At 42.6% G+C, this 13,561-nt stretch overlaps 1 protein-coding gene across 1 annotated transcript in view; it reads right to left on the bottom strand.

Annotated features, from left to right (window-relative positions):
* Positions 1-13,561, bottom strand: part of LOC306943326 (neuropilin-1a-like) — a 160,892-nt gene that overhangs the window by 138,651 nt on the left and 8,680 nt on the right. The window contains exon 2 of the mRNA XM_079529583.1: positions 13,433-13,557. The gene's annotated coding sequence lies outside the window, so the exon portion shown is untranslated. The remainder of the gene's footprint in view (positions 1-13,432; positions 13,558-13,561) is intronic.

Below are 13,561 nucleotides of genomic sequence, written 5' to 3'. Positions count from 1 at the left end.
CACCCCATGACATCATTGAGTTGGAGTTTTTGTGTGCTGATGTGCCAGAAATAAAAGAGTGTTCCTATATGGCAGAAATTCTCCATATTGCCAGTACAGCACATGCCTCCAGTCTCTCTCCTGTGGTCACAAGAGACACTGGAAAGATAGAGGAACGGCCAACGATTCTACTCCGGCTGCAACAGGTGTGGACAGCCTGTCAGCCAGGGAAGATACTGTGGCGTGTGTGAATTTAACGACCTTGAGCCCTCCCCACTGATGCTACAGGACTACAGGAGGATGGCACAATTAGGGAATTCTCTCTCCCTCTTCCAGACCATTGACTCGGTTAGTCTAGATCAGGGGTCTGCAACCTATATTTGAAACAAAGTGCCATGTTTTTTTTGTTTTGTTTTTGTCCACGCCTATATATTTTGCCCTACTTTTTAAATATTTAGATATAAATATATTAGCCCAACTATCTCCCAGGCACCCTCCACAGTCAGAGTTCAGAGTTTTAATTAATGTAGAATTATGTGCAGGATGTAATTTACATACAAATCCTCTCTCTCTCTCACACGTACGCCAGTAGCTTACCCCTAGACATAGAGGTCTGGCTGCCTGGTTGGATCTGCTCAGGTGATAGGGAGCCATGGAGGACATATGTGACCGGGTCTGGCAAATAGGGCCTCATCTCGACCAGAGTAATTTTTCAGTTTTTTACAGATTATTAAAGTACAGAATGTAAGCTTTCATATGATGTATCATTCAATGAAATTGGAAAATATTTGAAGGAGATATGACCATTTTATAATGATTGTGCCGTTTTACCCAAAGCTGAGAAAATCCCCTTTCATGAAGGAGCCTGGCTATCAGGCCGCGATGCAAACCCATCCAGCCATCCTGAAAGCTACGCAGGACCGTGTAAGGTCAGTACGGCTACAGATCAACCAGGTTCTGGTATACTGGCTCTGACAGTGCTTCTGTCTCCACTCTGGAAAATGCAATCTCCTGCAGAGAGAATTCCTGGGTCTTGTTGTGGTACATTAGAAAGTTGCGTAGTGTAATTTGGATCAAAAGGAACTACCGTGTGACTCGCCAAGACCTGCTGGCAGTGTTTCCAGCCGCCAAGCACTTTTGTCCGTACCCACATGTACACAGGTATGTGCTCCGCACCTACAGTGTGTCATTTGCTTCTACGGGCCGACGGCGTGGAACAAACTCCCACTGTACCTTCGACAGGCAGCCTCTGTAGACATTTTTAAAGCTCAGCTCAAGACCCACTTTTACACCCTTGCTTTTAATTGATTTATCTGTCTTTTAAAAAAAATGTTATTCATGTCCTCACTGTATTGTTTATGCCCTGCTTTTCTTTTCTTTTTTGTGTAAAGCACTTTGAGCTGCATTTCATGTCATGAAAGGTGCTATACAAATAAAGTTTTATTATTATTATTATTATTATTCATCCCTGGAATTGAAACTCAATTTTAAAGGGCCCAAAGAACAGGTAGCGAAACCAGGGGTATGATTTTGAGCATTGGTCGGTACTGTCAAAACCTAGAGGGAAAGTGAACACTGTTCACTTTTCCTCTAGGTTTTAACATGTACAGACAACTCCTCAGATGGATTATGGGAACTGCGGCAACCCCACTACCCCCAAACAGCCCTCGACCCACACAACCTGCTATGAGAGCAGTACAGCGATCTGGTCCTCCTCAACTGGGTCCAGGTCAGGACTGGGTTGAAGCCGGTTACGACCCCAGGTGGTCAACATCTGGGACACAAAAGTAGACTTTGCTCAACGTGTCACCATACAAGGACCTGGGAGTGAGAATTTATAGGGTGCGGCTGGCCACTTTGGGTTCCCGTCGACTATTGCCCGAACTGCAGACAAGAGAAGTTGTCGAAAGTGTTACTGTGTTTCTATCATGAAAAGTTCCCATGCTTATTGAACCCACAGTTCATTACAATTTGAACATGAACATGGATGACGGAACACTAAAAGAAAGCTACAATGAGTAGCTTCTTCACATGAATTGACACTTGTGAGTCCATTAAATACTCACAGCAGACGCAAGTGATTTTTCTCAGTCCAAACCACTCGATATTATGGTGGCGGTGTGTATGTGTGTGCATGCATGGGAAGTGCACATGTGTGTGCGTCAATGTGTACACACGTGCATGTCCGTATCCGGTTCTGCGGGAATGTATGCATGTGTGTGTGTCCACGGCGCATTCAAAAGCGATCACAAGAGTTAATTATGTTCAAAAGAGTGGTGGAGTTTCATCACGCGAGATTGCGGCGAGGATTAACCCATTCAGGCCCGACGTCGAAATTAAAAAAAAAAAAATCATGATTTTTTCTAAATCATGACAATTTTCGGAAAGATTTGAGGCACATTTTAACGATTTTTCAAAAATAGCAGACCTACAAGTTCATAGCGCGCCACTCGGTGGCGCGCTATGAGCTTGTAGATCTGCTATTTTTCAATAGCTAAATTATAACAATGTTTAAAAAACCAACAGGGGTTCCCGTCCCAAAATGGGTTAATGGTTAATGTGGTTAAACGCTAACGTGACATGGATGCGTTCCAGGTCTCAATGGATTAATGGCAGGCGTCGCAGAGAGAAATCCAATAGAAGTCTGATTAGCATTCCTTGGAGAGCGCTGAAAGGCTCGGCACGTCCCTTGATAATCAGAGCGTGATACCCCCCCACCTCCCCGCCGCAGAAACTTGACACACGATGTGTAATTTCATCCCCAAAGGGAGAGCGATTTCATCAGGACGCTAGGGGACAACTTGTTCTTTTTTTTGAAAAGCTATTGTGACACAAAAGGTGCTGAGAAAAGGTTGTGTTGTCGTTTGATCACGTGTATGCGTGCAGCCTCATCCTGTCAGTGCAACATACAGTGGATGTGGATGTAAGCATGATGTAACGTGATACATGTGATTTATTCTTTTGTCCACTGCAGGCGTCGTCTTTAACCACTTACTGTACAGTAAGGCCTATACTTTCAAACATAGTGGAAATGTGGCGCTATTTGTGCCATTTAAAAAAAAGTGTTTGGAAAAAAAGGTTACTTGAAAGTGTCCCCTAGATTTCACTATGACAGGTCCGGTTGTTCTTTCATTATGGGTGTCAGTATGTACTGTAATTCTAGGAGTATTATTTTGCAATGTCAATGAGACAAAGGCTATGGATGTTGTTTTAGTGTATTTTGTGTGTAAAGCTGTTAACAGGTTTCTATGCCCACATGTAGAGAGTAGATGTAGTGGCACAGTTATATCCAGGGCACAATTTGTGTGGGTGGGAAACTGATTGTATTTTTGTTAGAGAGATTTTTTCTATTTATGTGATTTGTGTTTATTCTGGTATCAATTGCCTGCTATGAATTTTATATTTTCCATGGTTATTTGATTATTATTTATTATATGAATTTAATGGGTTTGAATAGAGGTCTTTCACATCTCCGTAGCTGAGTGTTTGTAAAGATGCGAGTACTATTGATATTGTAATTAATATTGCAAGTGGGCTCCCAAATAATTACCAAGTCACTAACATTTTAATGATAATATAACCGTAATAAAAAAATGTTAGTTCCTCTGATCCACGCCGCAACAAAATCAATTGATCATTGAAATAAACGATGCTCTGAATATTAACGCAGCCCACCCATCTGACCACTAAACATGGTGGGGGCCGTGAACACTTTCAATATTTTTAAGAGCGCCCTGCAAACTGCACTAGACATCTGCATACAGAGTGGAAATACACCTTCTGCATCGTTTGCTGCTCCAAACCCTAATTTACACACCGCTACAAGACAACCTCAACAATGGAAGACATGGCACGTCTATTTCAACAACACCCTGACTGGAGCGCTGTCACTGCACCCCACTGCTCTGTCTGTTAACAACACACACACACACACACACACACACACACACACACACACACACACACACACACACACACACACACACACACACACACACACACACACACACACACACACACACACACACACACACACACACACACACACACACACACACACACAGTGTGTGTGTACTGTAGCCTAGTGACTAGGCTACGTACCGGTCCGAACCCCCCTTGTAGCTATGGTGTCCTGTCCACTGTCCAAGAGCCGAAACACAAGAATTAGTCTTGTATACCTGTATATGGGATGTAACAATATCAATTTTGAATCTTGAATACACCACACCTTTCGTGCTGTCCGCCTAAAAACACACACACACACACACACACACACACACACACACACACACACACACACACACACACACACACACACACACACACACACACACACACACACACACACACACACACACACACACACACACACACACACACACACACACGCACACACACACGCTCCAGGGTAATTTTATTTCAATTAATTTACATAAACGTACATGTGTGTGATTCTTACACCCCCAGCACCTCCAACACACACACACACACACACACACACACACACACACACACACACACACACACACACACACACACACACACACACACACACACACACCCACACCCCTTGGCCACCCCACCTCAACTCCACCCCATCCCAGATGATCCGGTATGCAAATGTTAATTAGAAATTGATGTATTGCAGGCGGGGGCTTTAAGTAATGACGTCCCTGGGGGCAGAAACTTCACGGTGAAACACAGTAATGCTAACCGACAGCCCCAGCTCTGGCAGCACAATGTGTCTACCAGACACACCTCTCTACGCCACAATTGTCTGCCGCGTGCATGTCCGACAGTTCATTCAAGTGTGTGTGAGTGTGTGTGTGTGTGTGTGTGTGTGTGTGTGTGTGTGTGTGTGTGTGTGTGTGTGTGTGTGTGTGTGTGTGTGTGTGTGTGTGTGTGTGTGTGTGTGTGTGTGTGTGTGTGTGCCATGCGCGCTGCAGTGGTATGTTGTGTGGCTGTGTATGTAATTTGTGTGATTTCATTCAAACGGCCGTATAAAAATACTTGATGGAGATCAAAGAAACTGCGTTTGTGAAGAAAGAGAATCAGTGATGTTGGGTGTTATACAAGGACTAGTTGTATGTTGTATGTATGTATGTGCGACTATGGCATGTAGGCCTACATTATGTGCACCAGCATGAATTGGGTGTGTACTGTCAAGAGTGTGTGTTTGTGTCTGTGTGCTTCTGTGCATCTTTGTGCACGTGTGCCCTTCAAAGTAACGTGTGCGTGTTCCGACTGTGTGTATGTTCGTGTACTGTATGTCATGTGTTTGACTGTGCGTGTGTGTGTGTGTGTGTGTGTGTGTGTGTGTGTGTGTGTGTGTGTGTGTGGGGGGGGTAGATGATAGAGAGACATGTGAGAGGAGAGAGAGAGAGATGAGAAGGATTTTCTCGTTTGTCATCTTTACAGCCCCCACAGTGCAACAGTGGTGGACTGATATCTTTGGAGCTCACTGGAGTGCGACATGAACACAACACGGTGTCAGAGACATCAGTGCATCGACGACGACGAAGCACAACGACTTATGAGACAATAAGAATCAGAGACACTTTGATCAGCCCGTCAAAATACTGTAAAGGACATGGAGAGAGACAGAAAAAATACTGTAATGGACATGGAGAGACAGACAAAATACTGTAATGGACATGGAGAGAGACAGACACAATACTGTAATGGACATGGAGAGACAGACAAAATACTGTAATGGACATGGAGAGAGACAGACAAAATACTGTAATGGACATGGTGAGAGACAGACTAAATACTGTAATGGACATGGAGAGAGACAGACAAAATACTGTAAAGGACATGGAGAGAGACAGACAAAATACTGTAATGGACATGGAGAGAGACAGACAAAATACTGTAATGGACATGGAGAGAGACAGACAAAATACTGTAATGGACATGGAGAGAGACAGACAAAATACTGTAATGGACATGGAGAGAGACAGACAAAATACTGTAATGGACATGGAGAGAGACAGACAAAATACTGTAATGGACATGGAGAGAGACAGACAAAATACTGTAATGGACATGGAGAGAGACAGACAAAATACTGTAATGGACATGGAGAGAGACAGACAAAATACTGTAATGGACATGGAGAGAGACAGACAAAATACTGTAATGGACATGGAGAGAGACAGACAAAATACTGTAATGGACATGGAGAGAGACAGACAAAATACTGTAATGGACATGGAGAGAGACAGACAAAATACTGTAATGGACATGGAGAGAGACAGACAAAATACTGTAATGGACATGGAGAGAGACAGACAAAATACTGTAATGGACATGGAGAGAGACAGACAAAATACTGTAATGGACATGGAGAGAGACAGACAAAATACTGTAAAGGACATGGAGAGAGACAGACAAAATACTGTAATGGACATGGAGAGAGACAGACAAAATACTGTAATGGACATGGAGAGAGACAGACAAAATACTGTAATGGACATGGAGAGAGACAGACAAAATACTGTAATGGACATGGAGAGAGACAGACAAAATACTGTAAAGGACATGGAGAGAGACAGACACAATACTGTAAAGGACATGGTGAGAGACAGACAAAATACTGTAATGGACATGGAGAGAGACAGACAAAATACTGTAATGGACATGGAGAGAGACAGACAAAATACTGTAATGGACATGGAGAGAGACAGACAAAATACTGTAATGGACATGGAGAGAGACAGACACAATACTGTAATGGACATGGAGAGAGACAGACACAATACTGTAATGGACATGGAGAGAGACAGACAAAATACTGTAAAGGACATGGAGAGAGACAGACACAATACTGTAAAGGACATGGTGAGAGACAGACAAAATACTGTAATGGACATGGAGAGAGACAGACAAAATACTGTAATGGACATGGAGAGAGACAGACAAAATACTGTAATGGACATGGAGAGAGACAGACAAAATACTGTAATGGACATGGAGAGACAGACAAAATACTGTAATGGACATGGAGAGAGACAGACAAAATACTGTAATGGACATGGAGAGAGACAGACACAATACTGTAATGGACATGGAGAGAGACAGACAAAATACTGTAATGGACATGGAGAGAGACAGACAAAATACTGTAATGGACATGGAGAGACAGACAAAATACTGTAATGGACATGGAGAGAGACAGACACAATACTGTAATGGACATGGAGAGAGACAGACAAAATACTGTAATGGACATGGAGAGAGACAGACAAAATACTGTAATGGACATGGAGAGAGACAGACAAAATACTGTAATGGACATGGAGAGAGACAGACAAAATACTGTAATGGACATGGAGAGAGACAGACAAAATACTGTAATGGACATGGAGAGAGACAGACAAAATACTGTAATGGACATGGAGAGACAGACAAAATACTGTAATGGACATGGAGAGACAGACAAAATACTGTAATGGACATGGAGAGACAGACAAAATACTGTAATGGACATGGAGAGAGACAGACAAAATACTGTAATGGACATGGAGAGAGACAGACACAATACTGTAATGGACATGGAGAGAGACAGACAAAATACTGTAATGGACATGGAGAGAGACAGACAAAATACTGTAATGGACATGGAGAGACAGACAAAATACTGTAATGGACATGGAGAGAGACAGACACAATACTGTAATGGACATGGAGAGAGACAGACAAAATACTGTAATGGACATGGAGAGAGACAGACAAAATACTGTAATGGACATGGAGAGAGACAGACAAAATACTGTAATGGACATGGAGAGAGACAGACAAAATACTGTAATGGACATGGAGAGAGACAGACAAAATACTGTAATGGACATGGAGAGAGACAGACACAATACTGTAATGGACATGGAGAGACAGACAAAATACTGTAATGGACATGGAGAGAGACAGACAAAATACTGTAATGGACATGGAGAGAGACAGACAAAATACTGTAATGGACATGGAGAGAGACAGACAAAATAAGTTGTTCAAATGTCACAGTATCTCTATGCCAGGGGTGCCCACACATTTATGACGTGAGATCTACTTTCAAAATGACCAGCTCAACAAGATCTACCCACTGAAAACATAAGTGTAGCATTGCTGAAAATAGTTTAAATATATAATGTACCTGGGGGGGCTTTGGAATAGGGAGAAATTATGACAGGCAGTTTCTGCTGTCAAAATATGTCCCCCCCCCCCGTATTTAACTTAAACGCCCAATGCATTCTCAATGGCAATAGCACAAACTTTGGCATGCTACTAGTTCTACATACTTACACCTAGAAACCCCATTCAAACCTATTTAGGTTCATCTTACGGTGGACCTTGCAGTTACCATCCAGCCACTCTACCCCCTGAGCCACCGCCGCCGTGTTTTGGTTTGGTTTTACTATAGTTTATGACAGAATGGAGAGAGAAAGCTAAATTCATTGACAAAGAACATTTGGAATTTGTCACCCATCCTACACACCCTTTACAATACCGGAGCCCTGGCAGGTTAGCTTACTGATGGACAGAGTGTGTGCGTGCGTGCGTGCGTGCGTGCGTGCGTGCGTGCGTGCGTGCGTGCGTGCGTGCGTGCGTGCGTGCGTGCGTGCGTGCGTGCGTGCGTGAGTGCGTGCGTGCGTGCGTGCGTGAGTGCGTGCGTGCGTGCGTGCCCTCAGGTCGAGGTTCTGATCCCATACGTTAAATAAATCCACTTCAGTGACAAAATGACATAATGACACTCGCTAAATGTCATATTTCCTTAATTACCACTTGCTAATATACCTGTAATCTAATGTTTTATTAATCCCCACAGGACAATTGCACAATTAAGATATTGTACAGTAAATTAATAATACAAATCCAATTGTTACGTCTAATTTAATCCCCATTGACAACTGAACATCCATTCAAAGTAGAGGAACCATTCAGCCTCAAAAAGAAAATCCTATTTCACTTTTTTACCATCTTAATCCCTGTGTTTCTATCATCCACTGCCAAAATAGCATCTGTCGCTTTGCCAAAAAAAGAAAAAGGAATCAGCAAACATCTGTCACATTAATTTCCTCCCGCCGGCCAAGAGCCATTACATGCTTATTATTAATGTAGTTGTCACCCAGGGGACTGAGCATGGGGTCCAGTATATTGGCAGGGACATCAGCGATACTAACTCCTACTTCCTGTCTCCTCCGTTCTCCAGGGATGGACATGTGGGCCTGTCTGTGTTGTGATGAAGTACCCCCACCCACCATGTGACAGAGGAAGACTTGGCCCCTTGAGTTGTGTCATTCTATACTACTACACTCTTGCTTTTAGTTGAGCTTTTAAAATCCTTATTGTTATTCATGTCCTCACTGTATTGCATTACTGCTATGATTATGATGTTTGTTGTTTTACGCCTTTGCTTTTCTTTTTTTTCCTCTATTGCTATGTAAAGCACTTTGAGCTGCATTTCATATCATGAAAGGTGCTATACAAATAACGTTTTATTATTATATCATTGTGAAATTAACTCTGAATCCCTCCCTGTGGACGGCTTTCTGCTGTGGGAATATGGTCTTACAACAAGTATATGGAGATTACATTATGACATTATGTTTTGTACTGTGATAAAAGTAAGTCTACAGCAGATTTACTTTGGGTGACGTTACGTAGCTGACAGAAGCTAGACGAATAGAACCATCCAGGGACGTCTATGACATACAGTTTATATGATTTATGACTCCAAATATGTAGATATCTCTCTGCGCCACCGCTCCCCTTCTCCCTTGTTTTTCTTTCTTTCCGGGAAAACAAGATAACGATGGAGTTTGCACAAGAACATATTTCACCCACTGATTTACACCTGTAAACCTGTTGATGTTTCTGTGAACATTCATTTACACAATACTGATGAAGTCAAATAAGTCTATAAAAGCTATCTGTGAAATCTATGAAAAGGTTTAATCTGCAACTCAATGTTATACAATATGTAGTATAGTAGGGGTCCATGATACATCTCTCTCTCTGCTAAGGGGTCCAAAACATTGAAGACTCCTGATAGATCATGTGACTTAGAAATACAATGTCTATACTGATGAAAGGTATTGACTGGTAAAACCCAGGCTAAAAACTATTACTGTGAGTACAGTAGGCTATATGGGTATCACTGGCTCGGAAGGTTCAATCACCTCCTGGATTTGTGTCCAAATGTCCTTGAGCAGGACGCAGTATCCCATCCAATACCCGCTGTAGAAATGCAGACCATTTTACCATTGACACTTTATGATTTGAGGGTTCCATTATTTTATGTAATGCAACAACAAAAACCTGAGCTATTCTGGGAAGACGATGGCCAGAAGTTGGAGTGGTTATTTAATCATGAAGTATTTAAGACAGTTTGTGAAGATGTCATGTTGGTTCACTGTATAATGAAAGTAAAAGTGTGACATATGGGCTATCATGTCACATCATGTAGTTTTCACATTCACAAGTTATCCTCGAGTGGACAATTAATGTCCGAAGCACATTTCAGAGACACACACCTTTGTACCTAATTTCTATTTAACAACTTTAACAGCCTCCATAATTCCATTAGACCAAAAATAGCTGATCTACGAGCTCACAACATCACACGCTGCGACGCATTGTGAGCTTGTAGATTGGTGTAAGTATAGAGCCACGTCAGGTCAAGTCTACTCTGTCTAGAGTGTTCCAGTGGTTAAGCAATCTCCTACTCCTCATTTTCAACCTTTCAAGCTTCATAGAAAGCGATTTACAGGTGAAATTAATGCCTGACTTATTACCAAAAACCTAGATTTGTCTGCGACATACCTGTAAACCTTTTTATTTGTATATACTGCACGCAGTATAGTATAATGTCTCAGTGGGGAATGCAGGTTTAGTGCCTGATTCTGGGTGTTCCCTGATGCCATCCCTGTGGTATTTCAGCACCCATCCACGAATTTCCAGCCACCTAGTGAGTCACGGTGTAAAAAAAAAAGAAAAAAGAAAAAGCCTGCCACATTCAACATTCTCCACCATATCACCGATGTCTATGAGGCCTTTTCCGGCACACCGACTATCTTTAAATGTCACGGCGACATAAGACGTCTCACTGGAAATGTCACTCCGCTAGTCTTTTCATTAGTTCGCCCGATCTCTTCTCGATTATACGTGGCTTTCACATTAGAGGGATCAGACACCGTGGGCAAAAGGGACTCACTCTCAGTCTCTAATACCTAGTAGAGTTTTGATTGCGAACATTTGTAGGGAGAGAAATGGACTGGTGTTTGCTCAGCCGTTATTCACCTGTTATTGAGAATTTCAGACAGACAGACAGACAGACAGACAGACAGACAGACAGACAGACAGACAGACAGACAGACAGACAGACAGACAGACAGACAGACAGACAGACAGACATGTTTGAATCACTATACTTGTGAGGACATCAAAATATTACAGACATGTTTGAATTACTATACTTGTGAGGACATCAACATATTAGGATGGCGACTTTATGAATGCCGTTTTTAACCCTAAGCCTATATTTGGGAAAATCTACAAGCTCACAACGTGACACAGCGTGTCCCTAACCATACTAACCATAGGCTACTAATCAACCAAGTATAGATCAGACATATAAACCTACCTCTAAATGTCTGATTCTAATCCCAAACACATTCTTTTCCAAATTGTAAATCATTTTTTCCTTCTCTCTTTACCATAAAAAAAACATTTATCTTCTAAGGACCAGGACAATTGTCTTCACAATGTCTTCTACTTGTGGGGACATTAAGGCCCCACGAGTATAGTAATACACAATAAAACACGCACACACAGACACACACACAGACACGCACAGACACACGCACGCACACGCACACAATCGCACACACACACACACACACACACCTTGGCGCCACTGAAACCTGTTACACTGTATGAATTCAAACTCACACTGTCGTTCATTACATACAGTACACGTCGTGTTCCTCCTTCCTGAAGAAAGCACTCATTGCCTGTAATGGAGTTGTTGCTCCGGTGACATGCAGTGCAAAAATCCCCCCACTCGCATTAAGTGCGACTCCACAGTGTCTGATGACTAGTTTTCCACATGCTGTATTTCTCTGATACTTAAAACCAAGTGAGAGGCCACTAACCAGCGGTAAGAGCCCATCATGAGACCAGACTACACTACACATCTTTTTTTATTTTTTATATAATTTAGAGTAGCCAATTCTTTTTTTAAACCTTTTTCTCCCCAATTTAGTCGTTATGCCACATTTCTGTGTTTGTCACACTCACTGCTGTCGTGTCCTGCTGACTCTCCTGCCAGTGAGGAGCCCCCACCAGGAGAACGTAGTGCCTTCGCCCTACTCCTCCCGCCCAACACTCCCCGCTTACAGGTGCCGCCCCAGCCCGTTGTTGTGTTTGTGTAGATGCTCCACAAGGTGGGATGCTCCACGGTGGTGGGCAGGCCGGCAGGGACTTTACCACTGCGCCACCCGAGCGCTTTCACGGCCCACATCTAACGACTAACAGCTAAACTCACCTACCTGTACAGTATACTCCAAGGATTCACGTCTACAGTACCTCAAACCCTATAATTGGTCTGCTATTGCAGCTTCTACACCAGAATTAGCAGATGTACAAGGTCAAAACGTACCGCGTTGCGAAGTGTTCTGAATGAGGGGCTTTTGAATAAGGGGCGTTGGGGTTCAAGTTGTTAAATGCAGACAGCATTTGAACCTATTGTGTATTATGGCGGATTCTGTCCTCTCCTCTCCTAGGACTACACTGTAAAGAACTAGTAATTTAATTCAGAAGAGTGCACAAAATAGATTTTTCTTAGTTGGAGTTGCTGGCTGGCTCCATATATGCAGATCTAGGTGATGATCTAGTCTTCTCCATGTATGGTTATGTGTTTCAATATATTTTAACCAGAAATGTAATTTCCATAATGCCTTGTATGAATTCCAGCTAGGCAGAAAGAAAGTGTTTCCAAATCCGAATTCTTTTCATTGCCAGGTCTTGCACATATTTGTCTTGGTGTCTCATTTAGGCATTAGAGAGATGCAAGTTTAAGTATAGACGAGTTTGATTTGGTTAAGGATAAGGGATAAGGATCTGGGAGATTGGCTAATAATAGAGGTTGCTGACCAAGATTCCGTGACATCAAACTCTGGGATTCTGAGCTTGTTTTTGGTTAGTGGAAGTACTGGTTCAAGAGCCACGACCAAACATCTGTCACAGCATTACACAACTCTACAGCAACACAATAGCACCATACGGTATATCCATTAATACGTTTTAGATAATTCAACGCCCACATTGCAAATAAGCACAATACAAGCTTTGTGCGAAGTTCTAGTCGCCAAGTCATAGACCATGACGTATACAGAGTATGCAGAAGTGCCATTTACGCCTGTGCTTTCTGGTCGTGATACGTCACTGACTTTACCTCTGCGTCTTCAACCCAGCTGGGTGGGTGTGCGATAACTGGCCAATCACAGCGGGCCGTTCCTACAAGCAGCAGTCTGTCGCTCAGTGTTGACAGTGAAAGCAAAAGAGTCCTTTTCTGTATCGCTGT

The sequence above is a fragment of the Electrona antarctica genome (genome assembly GCF_951216825.1).
Source record: "Electrona antarctica genome assembly, chromosome: 19".
Taxonomy (NCBI): Eukaryota; Metazoa; Chordata; class Actinopteri; order Myctophiformes; family Myctophidae; genus Electrona; species Electrona antarctica.
Note: the sequence above shows the minus strand (reverse complement) of the source record. Positions and strands in the feature narration are given on the sequence as shown.